This window comes from Lithobates pipiens, unplaced genomic scaffold (assembly GCF_037356315.1).
Source record: "Lithobates pipiens isolate NorthernLeopardFrog02 unplaced genomic scaffold, aLitPip1_a1.2 Scaffold_28, whole genome shotgun sequence".
Lineage (NCBI taxonomy): Eukaryota > Metazoa > Chordata > Amphibia > Anura > Ranidae > Lithobates > Lithobates pipiens.
In genome coordinates, this window is record NW_027507789.1 from 137,474,768 (window position 1) to 137,499,225 (window position 24,458).

Genomic DNA, 24,458 nt, shown 5'->3' on the forward strand with positions numbered 1-24,458 from the left:
ACCCCTGCTGTGCTCATTATAAGGGGCTCCCACCATCCCTGTGCTGTGCTCATTATGAGGGGATCCCACCATCACTGTGCTGACTTCCTCCTGTGGCTGTATCCCCGCTGTGCTCATTATGAGGGGCTTCCACCATCCCTGTGCTGACTTCCTCCTGGGGCTGTACCCCTGCTGTGCTCATAAGGGGCTCCCACCATCCCTGTGCTGTGCTCATTATGAGGGGATCCCACCATCCCTGTGCTGTGCTGACTTCCTCCTGTGGCCGTATCCCTGCTCTGCTCATTATGAGGGGCTCCAACCACCCCTGTGCTGTGCTGACTTCCTCCTGGGGCTGTACCCCTGTTGTGCTCATTATGAGGGGCTCCCACCATTCCTGTGCTGTGCTGTGCTGACTTCCTCCTGGGGCTGTATCCCTGCTGTGCTTATTATGAGGGGCTCCCACCATCCCTGTGCTGTGCTGACTTGACTTCCTGGGTTTTTAACTTCATCATAACAAATAATCGTATTTATTATGAAAATAATAAAATAATATTAATGAACATTCTTATTTTGTCCGATTCTGAATCTCTCATCGACTACCAGTACCAATCTCACTCCCACTCCCATATTAAAAAAGGTCATTTTCCCAACCCTCACTCAGCAGCAGAAGAAAACCTCTGGTCAACAAAACACTAGTCACGTTTCCGTTGTAACGGAATTTGGATCCTAAATTCGTAAACGAAATTTCGTATAAAATTCTGAAACATAGCAATTCGTATTTCAGATCCTCCCGAATGTACGAATTTCTGGAAATTTGTACGAATGTTCGATTCGTACGAAACTAATTGTACATCCCTACTAACTACCACATCCACCCCCACATTGAGTAAGCACAAGCATATATCCAACACTTACCCGGCAAATCAGCAGCACCTCCTCTTTGCTAAAGAGGGACCTCGCCATGTCCTCTGAGATGGAGATCCTGACCAGCACAGGAACTTCTGGGTGATTACAATGACTAATTTCCGGGTCAGGTGAAAACACGCTCTTTTGATCGCAGCTGCGAATATTTGATCGCAACCACAATTAGAATTTTTTATTTTAGTTTATGTGAAGCTATCCGAATCTGTATTTCTTTTTTTTTTTTTTTCCATAAAATGTTTATTTATTTTCAAAGAAAAAAGTGTAACAAGCAAGACTTGATGTACTAAATAAGTAAAGTACAAGTCGATATCACAGACAATAACAGTGTAAATACTAGTACAGGTGAACAGTCGGGGAGAGCTTAGTTTCGAAGTGGAAATCGGAGGTGCGACCTTCCCAGCATCTCCTGTTCAAACTTAACACAGTGCTATGACCCCTACGTCTCAACTCCTTTCCGTTTCCTCTCTAAGATTGCACAGCACAATAAGTGTCAGGGGGTAGCTGTTCATTGGTAAATTGTTCGTCTCGGGGATGTTCAGTCGTCCATAGCCATCGGGCTGTCGGGCTATTTCCCTGGGGTATGATGGAGGGAAGTGGTGGGTGGGCGGTAAAACTTCAGCCAGAAGAGAGGCGTAGGGGGCCGGGGAGGGGTTCACTCTGTCAGTGAGAAGCTGGCAACTGTCCTTGGGGATGGGTGTCTGTGTCAATGTCAAAGGTCTAACCCCCGTGCGGGGGGATAGCAAACTCAAAAAGAAAGAAGAAAAGGGTATATGAGCGGGAGAACAGCAAAAGAGGGGATGGGGGGTAGGTAGCGGGTACATGGGTTAGGAAGGGGGTCTTCTCTCCGGGCTCCCCCATTGGTCCATGTGCAGAATGGGGGGTGTGAACGATAAAGCAGTCTAGCTTAAATAATATCCTGAGGCCGTATGTGTGACCACCATATGTGTAGTAGGGATCCATCAGTACCTAAGCACCTCCAGCATTTGTTAGGGATCTCTGGGTTAAACTTGGTAATCAGAGCCGGCGTTCGATACCATCTGGAAATAAGTTTAAAATTGTTCTCTTGGGTATGCACGTTCAGGGAACCTTTATGCGTGATGATAAAGATTTTTTTCCCACTCCTCTTCCGAGATCTCCATTTGCAGATCCCTTTCCCAAGCTAAGCATGCTTTCCAATTTTTTGGTGATTTGGACTGGGAGAGGAGTGAATGGGCCATCGAAATTAGGTGGCGCTGGGGAGAGGCCTGTGAACAGAGGGTCTCAAAGGGTGTCAGCTGCCTAGAGAGTTCAGCTTCTCTATGTACCTTTGTAAGAAAATGGCGTATTTGAAAGTAAGACCATTTAGGTACGGGGGGAATATCCCTCTCTGTCGGGAGTGCAGAGTAATCCAGGATCTCCCCATTTTTATAAAACTGATGCGCAAACATTTCTTTATGTGGCCAGCTATTTTTGAGAAAGGTTACGGACATGCCAGGAGGAAACGCGGGATTGAGCCGAATAGGCATGAGGGGCCCAGGATTGGATGAGACATTGAATTTTTTGCAAGCTTCTGTAAAGTTAGTCAGGGTGGTGTATACTAGGGGATGTTCTTTTAGGGCCTTAGGTACGGAGGAAGGGGGGATCCAGGGTGTGTGGTTGATGGGCAGGTTCGAGAAAGCGTTTTCTATAGTGACCCAATCCTTATCCGACCCATGGGCTGACCAATCAAAGATCCTGACCATTTGGCAGGCAAGGGAGTACAATTTGAGATCCGTAAGACCTATGCCTCCTACGGTTTTAGGGCTCGTAAGTTGGCTATAGCTAATTCTTGGGCGTTTATGTTTCCATAAAAATTTCGTGAACGCGCGCTTAAGGTGCACGAAAAAGGAGGCAGGGAGTTGGATGGGAATTGTCTGTAGAAGATACAGGACTCTAGGGAGCACATTCATCTTAAGAATAGCTGCCCTGCCAAACCAAGAGAAGTGGGGTTTGTCCCATCTTCGTAGGTCTTCGGTGATAGAGCGTGACAGCGGGAGAAAGTTTTTGGAGTATAAGTTGGACAAATGCTTGGGGAGTTGAATTCCTAAGTATGTGATAGCTTCCTGTTTCCAGGAGAAGGGGAATGCGGTTTGGCATTGGGAAACTAGTTCGTTAGGCAAAGTAATGTTTAGCGCGTTGGACTTTGAAAAATTGATTTTCAAGTTGGAGAGTTTGCCAAAGGTTTCAAAGTCCTTGAGCAAATTCGGGATGGACGTTAGCGGCTCGCTGAGGAACAGAAGGATGTCATCCGCGAATGCCGCTAACTTATGAGTGTGTCCTGCTACCTGAATTCCCCTAATGTCTTCATTAGATTGTAAGCGGCGAAGGAGAGGCTCAAGCGTCAAGATAAATAGAATAGGGGACAGAGGGCATCCCTGTCTCGTTCCATTTCGGATGGTGAAGGCATCTGACAGGTGGCCATTAACCCTTATGCTCGCAGTGGGGGTAGCATAAAGGGACAGGATTAAGGTCATCAGTCTGTTGGGTAGGCCTAAGTGTTGGAGTACTGCAGCTAGGTAGTCCCAGGCCAACCTGTCAAATGCCTTCTCCGTATCCAGAGACAGGAAAAAACCCTTTTCATTGCGGGACGTAAGCCAGTGGTGTAGGTTAATGGCCTTGGTAGTGTTATCCCTGGCCTCCCTGCCAGGAACAAAGCCCACCTGATATTTGCCAATAAGAGAGGGGAGGAGCGGGAGTAGGCGGTTGGCCAATATTTTGGCAAAGAGCTTGATGTCTGAATTAAGTAGGGAAATGGGTCTATAACTGGTGACCGAGGAAGCGTCCTTCCCTGGTTTGGGGATGACCGTAATGTGGGCTTCTAAAAGCCGATGGAATGGAGTTTCTGAATCGCTAAGGGAGTTAAAGGCCCGCAGAAAGGGTGTAGAGAGGATCTCCGTAAAAGCCTTGTAATTGGGTGCAGACAGACCGTCCGGTCCCGGGCTTTTGCCTGGTTTCAATTGCTTGATGGCCTGCCTGAGCTCCAAATCTGAGATAGGATTGTCCAACTCAGAGGCTAGTTCACTTGAAATTTTTCCGGGGCTATATTTCTCCAAGAAGTTTGTAAGGATCATTTCCCTGTGACTTTGGGTCGATGGTGTAGTTGTTGGGCTGTGTAAGTTGTAGAGGCTCTTGTAATAGGTTTCGAATTGGGACGCTATATCCTCCGATGATGTGTGTGCAGTGCCCCCTGGATCCTTTATAGTGTGAACTGTAGTGGATATGCGCTTGGTGCGGATGGCCTAGGCCAGGAGTCTACCATTTTTATTGCCCTGTTCATAGAACAGTTTCTGGTTAAGAATAAATTTACGGTGAGTTTTACGGTTCAACGCCTCCTGTAAGAGCTTTCTCGTGTCAGTCAGGTCTTGAAGTGTGGCCTGCGCTAACGAGTGTTTGTGGGCTCGTTCGAGCTGTTGGATTTTATGGACTAATTCGGAGATACGGGCTTGATTCGCTTTTTTTCGTAATGCGGCAAGTTCTATAAACTTCCCTCTGATGGTGCACTTGTGTGCTTCCCAGATCGTTATAGGGGAGATCCCGGGGGCTGTATTTTCTTGGAAATAGTGATTTAGGCTGGAAGAAATAGCATTTATATCTATCTCAGAGGAAAGGAGAGAAGCGTCCAAGCGCCCAATTTTTGTGGCCCTATTTTGAATCGGGAGGGTAAGGAGCATTGAGATCGGGTGGTGGTCTGCCAAGAGGAGTGGTTCTATCCTAGCCGATTGGAGCAGAGGTAGGTCTCTTTGGGAAATGAATAGATAATCTAGCCTGGAATATCTGTTGTGTGGCGTGGAAAAAAAGGTGTAATCTTTTGTGGTGGGATGTAGAGTGCGCCAAGCATCGTGTAGTGCAAGAGCTTGTAGTAAGGTTCTGACCTGCCGTAAAGAGCTGTAGGGAAGGGAGGACGTCCCCGACGAGGAATCCAGGAGGGGTTGCAGTACAACATTAAAGTCGCCGCCCAGTACTGTCAAACCCGCCTGAAAGTTCGTGAGAAGATCCACGACCTTTCGGAAAAAACTCACCTGCGCCGTGTTAGGGCTGTAAATGCTTGCTAGAGTAACTGGTCGGTTATATATGGTACCCTTCAAGAAGACGTATCTTCCATCTGGGTCAATAATAGATTCTTCTAACTGCCATGGGACGTGCCTAGCGATGAGAATTGAGACACCCTTGGTTTTTGCAGAGGGGTTTGTAGAATGATAAGATGTGGGATATTTTCGACTTATAAAGTTAGGGACCTGTCTAGTACGGAAGTGTGTTTCCTGTAGGAATGCCACATCTACTTTCTGTTTGGATATAAGGTTTAGGACCTGGCTACGTTTTTCAGGGATGTTAAGGCCTTTCACGTTCTGAGACCAAATTTTTAGAGTAGAGGGGCCCGGGGTAGGGGTTGGGTTAGACATAGTTGTGTAGCGAAAAGTGGGCGAGATCGCGTGCTGTAGTGTGGTTAAGCTCTGCGATCAGCAGTGCGGGCTCCCCAAAATCAAGATCAAGCGGGGTGATGTGCGAGCAATTAAGTGTGGGTCTAGTGCGAGGAAGGAGATCCTCCCCTTGTGGGGAGACGTGCGGTTTGGGGGAGGCCGGAGAGAAGTATATGGGGATGAGGGAGCAAAGGGTGGGTAAGAGAGAGAATGGGGAGGAGGGTAGAGGGGTAAGATAGAGATAGGAAATGTAGAAGAGAAAAAAGAGAGGAAAAGGGAGCAAGGAAGAGAGAAAGCCGGAGGGTTATGTAGCACAGCTACCTTAACCTGACCTAGTGTGGTAAGTCCGGAATGGGTCAACAGTCGGGGGGTCCGTCCGTTGTGTGAGTGCGTGGAAGGGTGTCCGGGTCATATTCCTTTCGGGGTCAGTCCAGCGGGAGTCCTTGAGAAATGACCGTGGGTTTAGTAGGAGCCTGCTATATAAAGTAAGCGGGGGAAAGATGATAAATTATAGCACCGTGACTGTGTAACCTGAGATAAACATAACAGTAAAACAGCAGCAAAAAGAAAACAAAACAAGGGAGGTCCAATAACAATACTGATCCATGGAACAATGCTACATAATGAAAAATGGAGCCATGAGGGATATGCGACAAGCAAAAGCTAACATGTGTCTATCAATCCCCCCTGTTCCTAATAACACAATGGTCCATCTTATGCGCAACCTGACACATACCTTTCAATCCCATCAACCGGAGGCAACTGAAGCGCATCGCAGGACCTTCCCAATTCTTCTGGTACTCTCAAAATGGCGGTGCGACCCGAAACAGTCGCTGAAAGTCCAAAAGGGAATCTCCACTTGTAGGGGATGCCTTTGCGGGGCAGAACCTCCAAAAGGGGGCGCAGGTCTCTCCTGTTTTGTAGAGTTACGGGAGACAGATCTTGGAAAATCTTCACTTCTGTTCCCTGGAACAGCAGCTGCCGTCTGTCTCTGGCCCTCCTCAGAATTTCTTCTTTAGTTTTAAAGTCAACTAGGCAGCAGACAACATCTCAGGGGTGGGGGGGGGGGGGGTCTGTGTCCCTGCCCCTGGGTTTCAAGGCTCTGTGCAAACTTTCAAATTCCAGGGAGGTTTCTGGGGGTCTGCCTAGGACATCATTAAAGATCTGTGTAGTGGCCTGGGTCAAATGAGCGGGTTCAACATGCTCGGGGATGCCTCTTACCCTCAAGTTGTGACGGCGTCCCCTGTTGTCAAGGTCTTCCATGTACCTGTTCATATCTCTCAGCTGTGCGTTATAGGAAGATGAGGTATGCTGCAGCTGCCTAATGGCGGAGTCATGGCGGGCTGTTGCTTCCTCCACATCCGATACTCTGGTGTGCATGGCTTGGATGTCCCTGCGGAGCTCTCCTATAGCCGCCGAGAGGGAGTTCTTAATGTCTGTGGCTACATCCCGGAGGTCCGCCACAGTGAGTGTTTGCCTGCTGCGTGGGCTCGGCGGTCCGTCCGTTCGTGGGGAAGTCTCCACCGGCGGTGAGCTCCTGGAGGGAGATGCGGCCTCTGAGTAGGCCTGAGGTGAAGCCTCGGCCTCGCGTGATCGAGGACGGAACAGCTCCGGTATACCGCGCCCCGTCGGGGCTCCGGAGCTCCTCGGGGAGCGCGAGCGGGATTGTGAGCGCTGTCCCCGTGATTTCCCCATCGGAATGCGGCGATGGCTCCGTTAAAGAAGGCTTAAAAGGACTCCCGCGGACGGAGCTACACTAACATGCGGCCATCTCGTCCCGGCTCCAAGCCACGCCCCCCTGTATTTCTACATACAGTGCCTTGCGAAAGTATTCGGCCCCCTTGAACTTTTCAACCTTTTGCCAAATTTCAGGCTTCAAACATAAAGATATAACATTTTTATTTTTTGTGAAGAATCACCAACAAGTGGGACACAATTGTGAAGTGTAACGAAATCTATTGGATTTTTGAAACTTTTTTAACTAATAAAAAAATGAAAAGTGGGGCGTGCAAAATTATTCGGCCCCCTTGCGTTAATACTTTGTAGAGCCACCTTTTGCTGCAATTACAGCTGCAAGTCGCTTGGGGTATGTCTCTATCAGTTTTGCACATCGAGAGACTGAAATTCTTGCCCATTCTTCCTTGCAAAACAGCTCGAGCTCAGTGAGGTTGGATGGAGAGCATTTGTGAACAGCAGTTTTCAGCTCTTTCCACAGATTCTCGATTGGATTCAGGTCTGGACTTTGACTTGGCCATTCTAACACCTGGATACGTTTATTTGTGAACCATTCCTTTGTAGATTTTGCTGTATGTTTGGGATCATTGTCTTGTTGGAAGATAAATCTCCGTCCCAGTTTCAGGTCTTTTGCAGACTCCAACAGGTTTTCATCCAGAATGGTCCTGTATTTGGCTGCATCCATCTTCCCCTCAATTTTAACCATCTTCCCTGTCCCTGCTGAAGAAAAGCAGGCCCAAACCATGATGCTGCCACCACCATGTTTGACAGTGGGGATGGTGTGTTGAGGGTGATGAGCTGTGTTGCTTTTACGCCAAACATATCGTTTTGCATTGTGGGCAAAAAGTTCGATTTTGGTTTCATCTGACCAGAGCACCTTCTTCCACATGTTTGGTGTGTCTCCCAGGTGGCTTGTGGCAAACTTTAGACAAGACTTTTTATGGATATCTTTGAGAAATGGCTTTCTTCTTGCCACTCTTCCATAAAGGCCAGATTTGTGCAGTGTACGACTGATTGTTGTCCTATGGACAGACTCTCCCACCTCAGCTGTAGTTCTCTGCAGTTCATCCAGAGTGATCATGGGCCTCTTGGCTGCATCTCTGATCAGTCTTCTCCTTGTCTGAGCTGAAAGTTTAGAGGGACCGCCAGGTCTTGGCAGATTTGCAGTGGTCTGATACTCCTTCCATTTCAAAATGATCCCTTGCACAGTGCTCCTTGGGATGTTTAAAGCTTGGGAAATCTTTTTGTATCCAAATCCAGCTTTAAACTTCTCCACAACAGTATTATGGACCTGCCTGGTGTGTTCCTTGGTCTTCATGATGCTCTCTGCGCTTTCAACAGAACCCTGAGACTATCATAGAGCAGGTGCATTTATACAGAGACTTGATTACACACAGGTGGATTCTATTTATCACCATCAGTCATTTAGGACAACATTGGATCATTCAGAGATCCTCGCTGAACTTCTGGAGTGAGTTTGCTGCACTGAAAGTAAAGGGGCCGAATAATTTTGCACGCACCACTTTTCAATTTTTTATTTGCTAAAAAAGTTTAAATTATCCAATAGATTTCGTTCCACTTCACAATTGTGCCCCACTTGTTGGTGATTCTTCACAAAAAATTAAAATTTTATATCTTTATGTTTGAAGCCTGAAATGTGGGAAAAGGTTGAAAAGTTCAAGGGGGCCGAATACTTTCGCAAGGCACTGTATAATGATATTTGAAGGCAAATTTAAAGGAGTTTGGCAAGAAGAAATGGTGTCCCTGGGATTGCAGCAGGTGAATTACAAAGACAAAGGCCCAGTTTGAGCCCTGGTTCACACTGACAGAGCGGCAATGAAATCAGCTGAACTCACATGATTTCATGTCAGTTTGCGGGGGGGAATTTCAGAGACATCTGTGTGAGTTTCTGCACAAAGGCCAATATAAATCGCACCAAAAGTAGTACAGAAACTACTTTTGGAAATTGCGGTGCTGCACCAATTAGAGCGGTGCAATTGCCACAGATTTGGCATGTCAAATCGCACCAATGTAAACCAGAGCTGACACATACAACACTGCCTATCCACCAGCTGAACTCATTACCTGCAATTCTCCACAGCTGTTATATACAAAGACTCCACCCAAAACACCTTTATCATTTACTTGTAGGTCTGCTGAAGATATTAGGTTTTTTGGTGCACAATTATATCTTATAATTTCTATGGGTATAAGTAAGATATTGCACTTCCCCAAAACCACCACCCCCAAAATTAATTAAAAAGAAGAAACAAAAAAAAAAAAACAAGCTCAATGTACTTTTATTTTGCCAGCAGAATCAAAATTATGTACATTAATTTACTAGCATAAAAAAAATATTCTACAGGATATATGGTGCTACATTTAGCAATTGGGTTTTAAGGGCCCTGCTCATAGGAGCTTACATTCTAAAATGTGTCTAAACCTAATGTCGTATACACACGATCGGAATTCTCATTGGAAAAGCCTTGGATGGTTTTTCAGACGGAATTTCCGACGACATTCCTCTCAAGCTTGTGTTGCCTACACACGGTCACACCAAATTCCGACCGTCAAGAACACGGTGACGTACAACACTATGACGAGCTGCGAAAATGAAGTTTAGTGCTTCCAAGCATGCGTCAAATTGTTTCCGAGCATGCATCGGAATTGCCACAATAGGAATTTCAGAACATGCTCTAAATCTTTTGCTGGCCGAAATTCAGCCAGCAAAAGTTCGATGGAGCCTACACACGGTTGCATTTTCCGACGAAAAGCTCTCATCTGTCTTTTGCTGGCTGAATTTCCAATCGTGTGTACGCGGCATTAGCGTGGACACGGCTTTACTTTCAGTGTATAACAGGCAACATATTTCATAGTACAACTAGTCACCCACCAGCCCACATCACATTTTTATCTGCAAGATTATAGAAACATACTTAACAAGCATTATTCTCTTTCAATATTTTTATTGAAAAGTTTCATCAGCATAGCAAAACATCATAATAACAAATATCCCCATCAGGGAGCCAACATGGCCCTTCAGGAGGGTTTAAAAAAAAAACTGAATTTAACAAGATAACAGTATACCGTATATACTCGAGTATAAGCCGAGATTTTCAGCCTCTTTTTTGAGGCTGAAAGTGCCCCCCTCGGCTTATACTCGAGTCATCGCTGTCTGCCCGCTCGATCAGCGTGTCGAGCAGACAGACAGCGGCCATTCTATTCAAAAGCCGCGCCTCCGGCTCCGCCTTCGCCTGTGATAGGCGGAACACTGAATTTCCCAGCAGCCTGTGTTCCGCCTATCACGGACATCGTATCATCCTCGTACTACGGACGAGGATGATACGACGTCTGTGATAGGCGGAACACAGGCTGCTGGGAAATTCAGTGTTCCGCCTATCACAGGCGAAGGCGGCGGCGCAGCTTTTGAACTTTACAATGGCCGCCGACGAAGAGGGCACGGGACGGAGGCAAGGGAAGGCACGGCACGGGACGGGACGGCGGCGGCAAGGCACGGCACGACACGGGACGGATGCAAGGAGGCAAGTCACGGCACGGGACGGAGGCAAGGAGGCAAGGCACGGGACGGAGGCTCGGGACAAAGGTAGGCTGGACACACACACACACACACACACACACACACACACACACACACGGATGGAGACACACACAGGGATGGATGGATGGATGGAGACACACACAGGGATGGATGGATGGATGGATGGAGACACACACACACACAGGGATGGATGGATGGATGGATGGAGACACACACACACAGGGATGGATGGATGGATGGATGGAGACACACACACACAGGGATGGATGGATGGATGGACACACACACACACAGGGATGGATGGACGGACACACAGGGATGGACGGACACACAGGGATGGACGGACACACAGGGATGGACGGACACACAGGGATGGACGGACACACACACAGGGATGGACAGGCATGTCTCACCCTCGGCTTATACACGAGTCAATAAGTTTGCCAGTTTTTTTGGGGGTAAATTGGGGGCCTCGGCTTATATTCGGGTCGGCCTATACTCGAGTATATACGGTATATAACATACATCGGTGATACCTGATCCCCTGAAGGCTTGTTATATAAACCATTGATCAGAGCAAGATTTATAAACCGAGGTGAGGCCACCAAACCAGAAGATACCACATCCCAAAATTCAATACAAGAATTATAGACAGGGGAAGAGGTAACTGGTTACTGGTTTTCATAAACTATTTTTGTAACTGATACCTTTAAAAGTCCCTGGAGGTTTGTTACCTCTTCCCCTGTCTATAATTCTTGCATTGATCAGAGCAATTGAGCGACAAATATACTCTTTGCGTGCCATAGGTCTATAAAGTTGAGCAGGGGTCGGCAGAGGATCAATGTCTGATTTTGTTATAGTCAGTTCAAGGGAGTACACGCCAGCCACCCCAACAGGCATCACACTGTGGTCCGTACGTGCTCCCCCTGCTCCTCCCAGATATTTTTGTCCTGCCCTCCACCTCCTCCCTGCCCCTCCATTTCAATTTATTAAGTAAATGTGTGGGCTGCCTAGTGACAGTGCTCCAAATGATGTAGTTAGTAATAGATGACTGTGATCATATGGCATGCAAGATAAGCTAACAAAAAACAAGGTGCAGGGGAAAGAAAACTGTAATGCCGCATACACATGATCAGAAATTCCGCCAGCAATAGACCGATGTGAGCTTTTGGTCGGAAAATGCGACCATGTGTAGACTCCATTGGACTTTTACTGGCGGAATTTTGGCCAACAAAAGATTGAGAGCATGTTCTCAATATTTCCGGCGGAAAAAGTTTCTATTGGAAATTCCGATCATCTGTGGCAATTCCGATGTGCAAAATTCCGATGCATGCTCGGAAGCATTGAACTTCATTTTCGCGGTTCGTGGTAGTGTTGTACGTCACTGTGTTCTTGACGGTCGGAATTTGGTGTGACCGTGTGTAGGCAACAAAAGCTTGAGCGAAATTCTATCGTAAAAACCATCCAAGATTTTTCCGACGAGAATTTGTGTGTACGCGGCATAAGTGAACTTCACTTTTAATAAACTCAGCTGTTCAGGGGATAGGTACGCTGGGCTCCCCAGGGTAGGCCCTGAGGAGTCATCTTGTTGCCATAATAGGTAGTAAGGGAAGAGAGTAATAGAAAGGAGAGGGAGAGAGTGCATCTGTGGTGTGATTATTGAAGAAGAGCGTAAGGAAGGAACCCAGTACCTTAGTCAATCGTTGAGGGGAGTTAAGTGGCCCGGATATAGGGGAACCTTGATGTAGCGAGCCCAAGGCTCCCAAGTCGCTTAAAACTTTGGCACCCTGTCTAATAATTTTGCAGTGATTTGTTCTTGGGTCAAAATCTAAGAAATGTTTTCCTTAGTGGCTATCAAAGATACCTTGTTTGTTTTCCATGCCCTTGCAATGGTAAGTTTTGCTCCTAGGAGCATAAAGAAAATAACATTATTGGTGTGTTTGGGGACACCTTCTATTCCGTGGTTCAGTAATCCAATAGTGGGGGTTTGCGGAATAACTTTCCATACCAGGTGGAAGAATCTGTTCCAGAAGCCTCTGATATGTGGGCAAGTCCACCATATATGGTGCATAGTACCCACCTGCTTACGATCTTGAAAGCAAAGGGGTGAAGCATCAGGAAAAATTCTAGCAAGTCTGGAGGGCACATAATACCAACGTGTGAAAACTTTAACATTTGCCTCTATTAGGTTTAAGTTGAGAATGCACTTGTAAGATTTCTGGAAATTACAGTGCCATTTATTTGGGTCCCATGACAGGCCAAAGTCTGCCTCCCATGCAGAGCATTTGGAGGCCAGCTGTCTTTACTCGCCAATAAGGCATAAATCAGTGAAATACCACCCCTCTGATCCTTGAGGGCACCACATCTGTCATAGGATGCGCACGGGTAAAGCGCTCTGGCGCACAGCTGTGTGCAATAGGAATAAACTAAAGTACACAAGCACACACACACAGGGTGTGACCCCTCGCTGACCTATAAAGGAAGTGAGGTCATCCAAACACACTGCTGGTTTGTCTTCAGCTTCCTGTGTTTCCCACGTCTGTTCCTGTGATCTCTATTACCCGTTGTGACCCGGATTGCCTCATCGACCTCGCTGATCTTCTCCTGACCCGACCTCTGGCTTGACCTTGGACTCCCGCTTTCTGAACGTGTTTGACCCTTTGCCTGCATCTGGACTTACCTGCTATCTCCTGTGTTCGACCCCCGGCTTGTCTTGGATTATCCTTCTGTCTCAGCGTTCCTGGTACTTGTTGTCTTCTGATCTGGACTGTGTTTGACCCCTGGCCTGTCTCCTGGATTCTGCCTTTGCCTTACGGACTTGCTACCATTGCTTCTGGACCTTCCCACGGGACATCACTTTTCAGCTCTGCTCAGGCTGCCTGCTGATCTACTAGCAAGTGACTGTCCTACTGGTAGCTTGTGCCTCTTGGTGCAACCACCCCCTGTGCCACCCTCAGGGGTGGTCTGTGCCGAGTCGCAACAGCGACCGCTCTCTGCATCTTGGCCTCGGTGAGTACATTTATATGATAGTACAAACCAGCCATGACAGAGGCCAACAGAGCAGGTTCTCCATTAGAAGTCCTGTGCCAGCAAGTCTCTGCACTCACAGAAGCAGTACAGAAACTACAGGATGGCTATGCACAGATCGACAGCAGGTTTCAGCGACTAGCCACAGCTCCGGCACCCACAAATCCTACGCAGGCCTCAGTCAGCGGTGCCTCCACACCTCATGTCCAGCCTCCACTCAGTATGATGATGGCAGTACCCGAACCACGAGTACCCACGCCTGAGCGACCGAAAGAAATTCAGAGCCTTTAAAAATGCATGTTCCTTGTACTTGGCTTTGCAACCCAGGACCTTTTCTTCGGAGATCGTCAAGGTCGGGTTTATTATCTCTCTTTTGGCTGAGGAACCCCAGGCCTGGGCCCATAGCCTTATGGAACAGAGAAGCCCCTTGTTAAACTCCATGGACACCTTCTTCGAGGCCATGGGGCAATTATATGATGACCCTCAGCGTACTGCCACGGCTGAGGCTACCCTGCATGCTCTCTCACAGGGGAGAAGACCGGTGGAGGATTACACCATTGAGTTTCGCAAGTGGTCAGCTGACACCGGCTGGAACGAGGCGGCCCTGTGTTATCAATACCGGTTAGGGCTCTCCGAGAACCTAAAGGATGAGTTGGCCCGAATAGAGACTCCTGTCTCCCTGGAGGAATTAATCCAGTTGGCCACAAAACTGGACAGACGGATGCGCGAGCGGCGCTCCGAATCCCTCCAGGCCCCCCGGCCTAGTTAGATGCTTCCTAAGGCCATTGTCCCATATCCGCCCATCCCGGTTCCTTCGGGTCCCTCGGCTTCGGAAGGGGAGCCCATGCAGCTAGGTTTGGTCCGTCCTCGTCTCACCCCAGAAGAGCGACAACGGAGACGCCAAGCCAATCTGTGCTTATACTGTGGGGGGCTTGGACATTTCATTCACAGCTGTCCCGTGAGACCCCGTAAGTTGCCCCCACGGTGTATAATGAACTACCAGAGTGTTGGTCCTGCTCAAACTTACGTGACTCTCTCTGTTTCCCTACAGCTGGCAGAAGAGAAGATACCACTCCCAGCCATGATTGACTCGGGGGCATGTAGTTGCTTTTTGGACACCTCCCTTGCACAGCAACTACGCATTCCAAGCCAGAATAAAGCAACACACCTTCTAGTCCATTTAGCAGATGGATCTCTGCCACACTCAGGTCCAGTAACACAGGAGACACTACCTTTGCTTACTATTACAGACTCTGGCCATAGAGAACTCCTACGCTTCGATCTAATATCATCTCCCATGTTCCCTATCATCCTGGGACTTCCTTGGTTGCAGGCTCATGATCCCCAGATCAGTTGGAACAAGAAGGAAGTGTCCTTTACATCCGCCTACTGTATGCAGCATTGTTTTGATTCCATTCCAGCCCCTTGTATGACCGTGGCCCCCACCACTAATCACCTTCAGCACATTCCTCAGGTCTATTCCAAGTTTAAGGACGTCTTCGATAAAAAGAAGGCTGACTGTCTACCACCACACAGATCATATGACTGCCCCATTGAACTGTTACCCGGCTCTGAGATCCCTTTTGGACGAATATTCCCCTTATCCGAGACTGAACTAAAGGCTCTCAAAGCCTACATTGATGAAAATCTTGAAAAGGGGTTCATTCGCCCATCTTCTTCGCCAGCAGGGGCAGGTATTTTCTTAGTGGGAAAAAAGGACGGATCCCTTAGGCCATGTGTTGACTACAGGGAACTTAATAAATTCACAATCAAAAATCGCTATCCACTTCCACTCATCCCTGAGTTATTCCAGCGCTTAGGATCTGCCAAAATATTTTCCAAACTGGACTTGCGGGGGGCCTACAATCTCATTAGAATCCGTGCTGGGGATGAATGGAAGACAGCCTTCAGATCGAGATTTAGCCACTATGAATATCTTGTTATGCCCTTTGGCCTGTGCAATGCCCCGGTCACAATTCAGCATCTAGTAAATGATATCTTCAGAGACTATCTTGATGATTTTATAGTGGTATATTTAGATGATATCCTTATTTTCTCTGCTTCTCTTGAACTCCACAGGGTCCACGTGCGGAAAGTCCTCACCATCCTCCGACAACATCGGCTGTACCTTAAGGCGGATAAATGTGAATTTGAGATAACTACAGTTCAATTCTTAGGATTCGTCATTTCTACCGAGGGCATCTCCATGGACCCCCAAAAGATCAAGGCAAACTTGGAATGGCCTGCTCCAAGGGATAAGAAAGCCGTGCAAAGGTTCATAGGCTTCGCTAACTTCTATCACAGGTTCATCGCCGGGTTCTCTTCAATAGTCGCCCCCATTACTCAGCTGACCCGCCAACACACCCGATTTCAGTGGTCTCAAGAAGCCCAAGAAGCCTTTACCATACTAAAGACTTTGTTCACCTCAGCTCCTATTTTACGGCATCCCGATCCAGTACTACCATTTGTACTGGAAGTAGATGCCTCCGAGACAGCCACAGGAGCCATCCTCTCACAACGACAAGGGCCTAAAGCTTTGTTACACCCGGTGGCTTTCGCATCTCGGAAGCTGACCCCACCGGAGAGGAATTATGACGTAGGCGACCGAGAACTATTGGCCATCAAGTTTGCTCTGGAGGAGTGGAGATACCTCTTGGAAGAAGCCACTCATCCCATCACAATATTCACAGATCACAAGAATCTTGAATATCTGCAGACTGCCAAACGCTTAAGACCCCGTCAAGCCCGTTGGGCGCTATTCTTTTCAAGATTCCAGTTCCATATCTCGTACCGGCCCGGATCCAAGAACAACAAAGCGGATGCGCTCTCGCGCATGTTCCCTGAGTCCTCCCAGGTAACGGAGCCTAGTACGATCTTGTCGCCTCACAACTTCCTTCTACTCCCACAGCCTGACTTACTTACGGCCATCAAAACAGCCTCAGTCCATTGCAATGACCCAGTCCTATCTACCTTGGAAAAACGTGACAATCTGTTTTGGGCCCGAAACAAGGTCTTCGTTCCTCTTGAGATTAGGACTCAAGTTCTAAGGACTTGCCATGATCACAAATTGGCCGGCCACTTTGGGACACAGAAAACAGCGGAACTGATCTCTCGTTCTTTCTGGTGGCCAGGTTGGAGACAGGACTGCCAGACTTACATTGCCTCTTGTGTACCGTGCCAGCATAGCAAGGGTCCCAAGATCAAGCCCTGGGGTCTGTTAAGGCCTTTTCCCATTCCTGACCGGCCTTGGGCAGACGTGTCAATGGATTTTATTGTGGAGCTACCGCCCCCGGAAGGTTTCACCACAATCCTGGTAGTAGTCGACCGTCTTTCAAAGATGGCCCATTTCCTACCTATGGTCGGTGCCCCCTCTGCTCTGGAAACTGCCAATCTCTTTATTAAGGAGGTTGTCAGGCTCCATGGGGTCCCCAGCAGTATCACATCAGATAGAGGTCCACAGTTCATCTCTAGATTCTGGAGAGAACTCTGCAAGATATTGGAAATCAAGATCTGTTTGTCATCGTCATATCATCCCCAAAGTAACGGGCAAACTGAACGGACAAACCAAACCCTTGAGCAGTATCTTCGCTGCTTTTGTTCAGGATCTCAAAATGATTGGTCGGCCCTGTTGCCATATGCAGAATTCGCCTACAATAATTCAACTCATACAATTACCAACCAGACTCCCTTTTGGATCTGTGGGTTTCACCCTTCTTTCCTCCCCAACTCCATCCCAGAATCCACTGTTCCTGCGGTGCAAGATCGGATAGCTGCCATCCAATCTAATTTCCAAAGGATCCAGGAGACCATACAGAAGGCTCAGGATGATTACAAGAAATACCATGATAGGGGAAGGAAGGAGAACCCTACCTTTAAAATTGGCGAGGAAGTCTGGCTATCTGCCACTAATCTTAAACTTCCTTGTCCCACACGCAAGCTGGGTCCCAGATTCATAGGACCATTCAAAATCAAAAGGGTAATAAATCCTGTAGCCTTTGAACTAGCTCTCCCTGAATCAGGATACACCCTGTTTTCCATGCCTCCCTTTTGAAGCCATTGGTTCCTAGTCCTTTTCCTGGAAGAGAAGTGCCTCCTCCTCCACCCATCAAGATCGATGGAGAAGATGAATTTGAAGTGGAAGCTTTACTAGGATGCAGGAAAGTCGGTAGACAAATACAATAGCTGGTAAAATGGAAGGGGTATCCTTCAGAAGATAACTCCTGGGAACCACCCAAGAACCTTCCCAAATGAATAAAGACATTCCATCAGCAACATCCGGAATTGATGGCTAGCTTGGGCGTCCGGAGGCCGTCCCTCGGGTTGGGGGGGGGCACTGTCATAGGATGCTCACGGGTAAAGTGCTCTGACGCACAGCTGTGTGCAATAGGAATAAACTAAAGCACACAAGCACACACACAGGGTGTGACCCCTCGCTGACCTATAAAGGAAGTGAGGTCATCCAAACACACTGCTGGTTTGTCTTCAGCTTCCTGTGTTTCCCACGTCTGTTCCTGTGATCTCTATTACCCGTTGTGACCCGGATTGCCTCATCGACCTCGCTGATCTTCTCCTGACCCGACCTCTGGCTTGACCTTGGACTCCCGCTTTCTGAACATGTTTGACCCTCAGCCTGCATCTGGACTTACCTGCTATCTCCTGTGTTCGACCCCCGGCTTGTCTTGGATTATCCTTCTGTCTCAGCGTTCCTGGTACTTGTTGTCTTCTGATCTGGACTGTGTTTGACCCCTGGCCTGTCTCCTGGATTCTGCCTTTGCCTTACGGACTTGCTACCATTGCTTCTGGACCTTCCCACGGGACATCACCTTTCAGCTCCGCTCAGGCTACCTGCTGATCTACTAGCAAGTGACTGTCCTACTGGTAGCTTGTGCCTCTTGGTGCAACCACCCCCTGTGCCACCTTCAGGGGTGGTCTGCGCCGAGTCGCAACAGTGACCGCTCTCTGCATCTTGGCCTCGGTGAGTACATTTATATGATAACATCACTGTTCCTAAGCTGTTGGTTTTGGGGGAATGGGTTTGTCTGTCCATACAGTGTTTAGAAATGTCTTAATTTGGTTGGATCTAAATTTCTTGGTATTCGGCATTTCCAATTTGTTAACAGTCAGTCAGTGTGGGACGGCCCGATGCTGTGAAGGAGTGTCCTATTCTAAACATGCCCTTATTCAACTACCACCAGAAAGCTGTTGTGTTCAATCCTGGAATAAAGTCCAGCTTGTGAAAAATATGGGCTAATGGTCTCAGGGAAGAAACCAGCTATTTCTTTTTGTGGAGTGTGTCGCAAAGCACCATCGAGTGTGAAAGTGTCAGGGCCATTATTGGGGGTCTCTATTTGCGGGGACACCACATCAAAAAATCAATTGTGTGGAGTGGAACCGCCTGACTCTCCATGGATATCCAGTCTGGTTTTGGCCCCTTAGAATATACTGAGGAAATTTGTGCCTGTTAAGCTGCCTGGTAGTACCACCATAAATTTAGAAGACCTAATCTTCCTTGCATTTTGAGGCGAAGAAGGACCCTCTTCGATAAATGGTATCCCTTCTTTCCTAAGACAAAGTGTATAAAGCGTGATTGGAATTTGTTCAGGAAATGTTGAGTATAGAGATGGGCAGTGAACGGAAGAGGTATAAAATACAAGGCACAGGGTCATCTTAACCGTATTAACCCTACCCAGCCAGGATAGACCACGCTTAGACCATGCTCCGAGGTCCCCCTCTATTTTTTTTGAAAATTTGGGGGTAGTTTTCAGCAAAGAGTTTGTCCACCTTACTGGGGAGTGTGATTCCCAGGTAAGATATAGAATTCGTGGCCCAAGTGTTCTGGGACTGAAATATTAAGAGCCATAGATTTGGATATATTAACCATGAGACCTGAGAGGGCACAAAAGTCCTTGAGCGTACTTAATAGATTGGGTGTGGATATTAAGGGGGATGTAATGAAGAGGATTATGTCATCTGCAAACAGTGCACACTTATGTTCCTGGGGTCCGCATAGTACTCCTTTAATGTTTGGATTCAATCTAATGGCTATAGCCAGTGATTCAATAGCAATCGCGAATATGAGCGGAGACAGTGGGCAGCCCTGTCTGGTACCTCTATGTATATTAAACCCTTCAGAGAAGTATCCTATGAGGCATATTTGTGTGCTCAGGGAGGAATATAGAGGAGTGTATAATGCCCAAAAAGTTGGAGCCAAAACCCATCTACCTAATGCATCAAATAGGTAAGGCCAGGATACTGTATTGAAAGCTTTCTGTAAGTCTATAGATGCCAGGAAGCCTTCTTGTGGGGTCCCTCCATCCCAATTGAAATACAGTAGTAAGATGACATTTATGGCCCTTCTGACCTGGTCCAGGCCCTGTCTCCCTGGTATAAAGCTTGCCTGTTCCTTATGGATATATTTTGCTATAAATTCCGACATTCTATTTGCCAGGACTTTGGTCATGATCTTTATCATTGTTGATGAGAGAGATGGGGCGGTAGTTGCCCACATCACTCCCATCATTCCCTGACTTAGATGAAGGCTTTGTTCAAGTCTCCATCTATCGGGGTACCTCCCTTCAGAGAGTTAAAATAGCATGTGAGTAGGGATGAGCCGAACACCCCCCTGTTCGGTTCGCACCAGAACTTTCAAACGGACCGCAAATTTGCACGAACTTTAGAACCCCATTGAAGTCTATGGGACTCGAACGTTCAAAATAAAAAGAGCTAATTTTAATGGCTAATATGCAAGATATTGTCCTAAAAAGGGTTTGGGGACTTGGCTCCTGCCCCAGGGGACATGGGTCACTGCCTAAAATGTTTTTAAAAACTGCAGTTTTTTCGGGAGCACTGATTTTAATGACGATTAAAGTTAAAAAAATGTGAAATATTCCTTTAAATATCGTGCCTGGGGGTGTCTATAGCATGCCTGTGAAGTGCCACGTGTTTCCCGTGTTTAGAACAGTCCCTGCACAAAATGACATTTAACGGAAAAAAAGTCATTTAAAACTGCTTGCGGTTTTAATGTAATATCTGGTTCCGGCATTATGGATGAAAATCCTTGAGAAAAATGACATGGGTAGCCCCCCTGCCCATTACCAGCCCCTTTGGGTCTTGTACGGATATTAAGGGGAACCCCGTACCCATACAAAAAAAAAGGAAAGATGTGGGGCCCCCAGGCCCTATATAGTCAGAACAGCAGTATACATGTGGTGAAAACAAGACAGGGACTGTGTAGGTTTGTTGTGTTAAGTAGAATCTGTTTGTAATTTTGAACTGGTACATTTTTAAAGTGTAGCTCCAGTCAAAAAATCAATTTTTAAGCTTTTTGGAAAACGTAGGGAAGGGTTATCACCCCTGTATAATTTTTTTGCTGTACGTCTTTTTTCATCTCACTTCCTGTTGTCTCCTTCCGTTTGCATGTAGTAGACGTTTGTAAGTTGGATGTTTGAAAGTAGTGGCCATCCCCTATATGCTCTGCAGAAATGGCGGAACAAGGTGTTGGTGTTGCCACAACATTGTAAGCCCTCAAAGTGACTCTTGGTGGGTGCTGGAGCGCCCTGCTGTGAACGATTATAACAAGAATTGTAATTATATGCCATTGTTGAACAGTGGTAGAAAAATTGGGCCACAACACTATAAGTCCTCACAGTTACTCTCGGTGGGCACAGGAACGGGCCCTGCTGTGAAATAATATATCAAGAATTGTAATTACATGCCCCTGTTAAACAGGGGATGAAAAATTGGGCCTTAGGCACATGTGCTGGTGCCACGACACTGCAACCTCTCCCATATACTCTAGTTGTAGTGCAGGAATGAGCCCTGCTGCAAAGCATTGCATCAAAAATTGTAACTAGACTTCCGGTTCCGGCGCCGCATAGACTTCCGGTTCCGGCGCCACATGGAGTAGCTGTCGCTCCTCACAGCTCCCGCAAATCGCCCTCCATATCGGCATATAAACTCGGCGGTTTCCGCCCCGAGCACCTCAGCAGCTTTCCCCACGACCCCGGACACGAGATGGACCGGTTCGTTGAGAAAACCGGCCCGCGATCGCCTGTGCGGCCCAGCCTGCGGAGATGGCGCCAGCGATGGAGGTAGGAGACCAGCCCACACCTCAGCCTACCCTGAGAGACACACTGCCTCAACAGCCCCAGGCTCCCCCTCCTCCATCTAGCCCTGAAATATCTCCTTTTATGCAGCAGCCTCTCATACCTCCACTGCCACAGGATCACCACACAGAGCTCCTGGCTCAGGCTGTAGCTGCTCTCCTCTCCCCTATGATTGTTGCATCAGTGGAAAAGGCTGTCAGCTTAGGCATGCAGAAGGTTCAAGCCCAGCTGGGGGAACATGCATCTAGATTGAATGAAGCAGAACACCGTATCTCAACTATTGAGGATGAACTTTACCAGACGCAATCCCTGAAACATGCCCAGGACAGAACCAACAAATATATTCTAGAAAAACTCGACGACCTCGAGAATAGGTCCAGGAGGAGCAACCTGCGATTTGTAGGACTACCTGAATCGCTACACCAATCTGCTTTAACAGAACTATGTGCCCGTCGCATTCCTGAAGCACTGGGTCTGGGAGGCCCATGCACCGTGGAGCGTGCACACCGCGTGGGCGCCTTCAACTCGGAACGCAAATCACCGCGCCCGATCATAGCCAAGTATCTTAATTACGCAGACAAAGCTGCCATACTGCAACAGTACCGACAGTCCAGATCCCTGCAGATAGACGGAGTCAAAATTTTGATTTTTGCCAACTATTCGGTGGACGTCTCCAAGAAACGCAAAGCTTTCCCGCATATCTGCGCAGAACTCCACCAGCGACAAATCAAGTTCACACTGGCATTCCCGGCTACTCTGCGGATCAAAACACCCTCCGGTGAGCAATTGTCCTTTCAAGACCCTGATGAGGCGTCATCCTACTTGAAATCATCACGCTCGGGCTCTCACCTCAGCCCTACATCCAAGGCCCTCCCAATCAACCGAGCCCTGGATCAAAGGAGTCTGCGGAAAGACTCACCCAAGCGCTTCAGGGCCTCGGGTCCAACTCAACATGGCATGACCACACATTGAGGGGCAAAGATGTCTCCGTTGCCTCAATACACACTTGCTTCTTCTTTGTGGCCATGTTTGGGCCATGTTTTTACCTGGGTAAGGTGTCCTGACTTTGGACTCTCCCTCTTGGACCGTCCACACCTCTCAGGTAATATCCGTTACTACCTAAACGGGTATGGGGTTACCTTTACCTACATACCGCTCTTAACTTTTGTTGTTCTTTCGTTATGTTCTGTTATATTTTTTTTTCCAGGGGTTCGTAGCCGTATGGTTAGGTTGATAGCACGGTACTTCATGTTCAAAGAAGTGTGCAAATTTTATCTTTTCATGCATGCGCTCATGCCCTCTTCCTCCTGGGTATCTCTGTGCAGACCTGCTCACACGCTTGGTTCTCCCGCCTGCACTAATGTTATTACACATCCCATCTTCGAAGGGGCGGACGCCCTTATTTTGATACAGGGCTGGTTATGGGAGCTGGTCTTCACGGTGATCCCCATGCGGAAAAAAGCAAAGTTGGTTAGTAATTATGTTTACCTCTGCCTACTCTACTTATGGTTACCATTCCAGTTATTTTCCTCCCCCTCTTCTCCTCTCCTTATCCCCACTGAACCTACTACCAGTACACACTTATCCACCATCCACCCTCTTAGGGCCTTACAATCATGCTCCAGTGTAGATCACTGCTACCTATTGTTCCCAAGCGCCCTCACCCCAATGGCTTCACTACTTGTACACCGTACCCCCGCAATAATCTCCCCATGCTGCGAATAATCTCATGGAATGGGAAGGGCCTTCGTTCCCCCTCTAAGAGAATAAAGGTTCTTCGACATCTCAAACGGCTCAAGGCAGATATAGCTTTACTTCAGGAGACACACCTCTCTTCACCCGACTTCGTTCGGATGAAGAAACTCTGGGTGGGAACGGTGGCTGGCTCAGAAGCCATAGGCCGTAAAGCAGGAGTCCTTATCCTCATTCACAAACATCTCCCATGTACAATCCTGTCTACAGACATGGATAACCAGGGCAGATTTCTCTCTATTCGTGTCCTCATAGGGACAAGGGAAATAGTAATATCCAACATTTATGCCCCCAACAGCCCCACGAAGCAGTTCTTCAACACGCTAACTACTTGGCTCCTGCGTTACCCTCTACTTCCCCAGGTCGTTGGGGGGGACTTTAACTCCGTGGCTCACCCACTAGATGACAAATCCCCACAACGACGACTTATCCCATCCCCGACCCCAACTAACGCCACATTGCTAGCGGTAACAATGGAATCCCTTCGTCTCCTTGACGTATGGCGGTTACACCACCCGACTGATAGGGAATTCTCCTTTTACTCACATCCATACAACGTTTTCACCAGGATCGATTACATATTCTGCTCACACGATCTACTCCCCTTAATCCCAGACGCGGAGATTCACGCTCCCATTTCCATATCTCTAGAGACTCCTGATATCCATCCAAATCCCAAAATTTGGCGTTTCCCTTCCTTCCTCCAACACAACGCGGATTTCCACACCTACATCACCAAAGAATGGCGACTATACACACAAACGAATGCGGACCATGCTGATAACCCAAATCTGTTATGGGATGCAGGGAAAGTCTTCCTTCGGGGACGCATCATTTCTTATGCATCCTCTTTAAAAAAAAACGCGCACCTTAACTACAACACATCTAGTTCCAGACTTCATCAGGCTCAACGAGCACTATATACCCAAGATACACATGAGA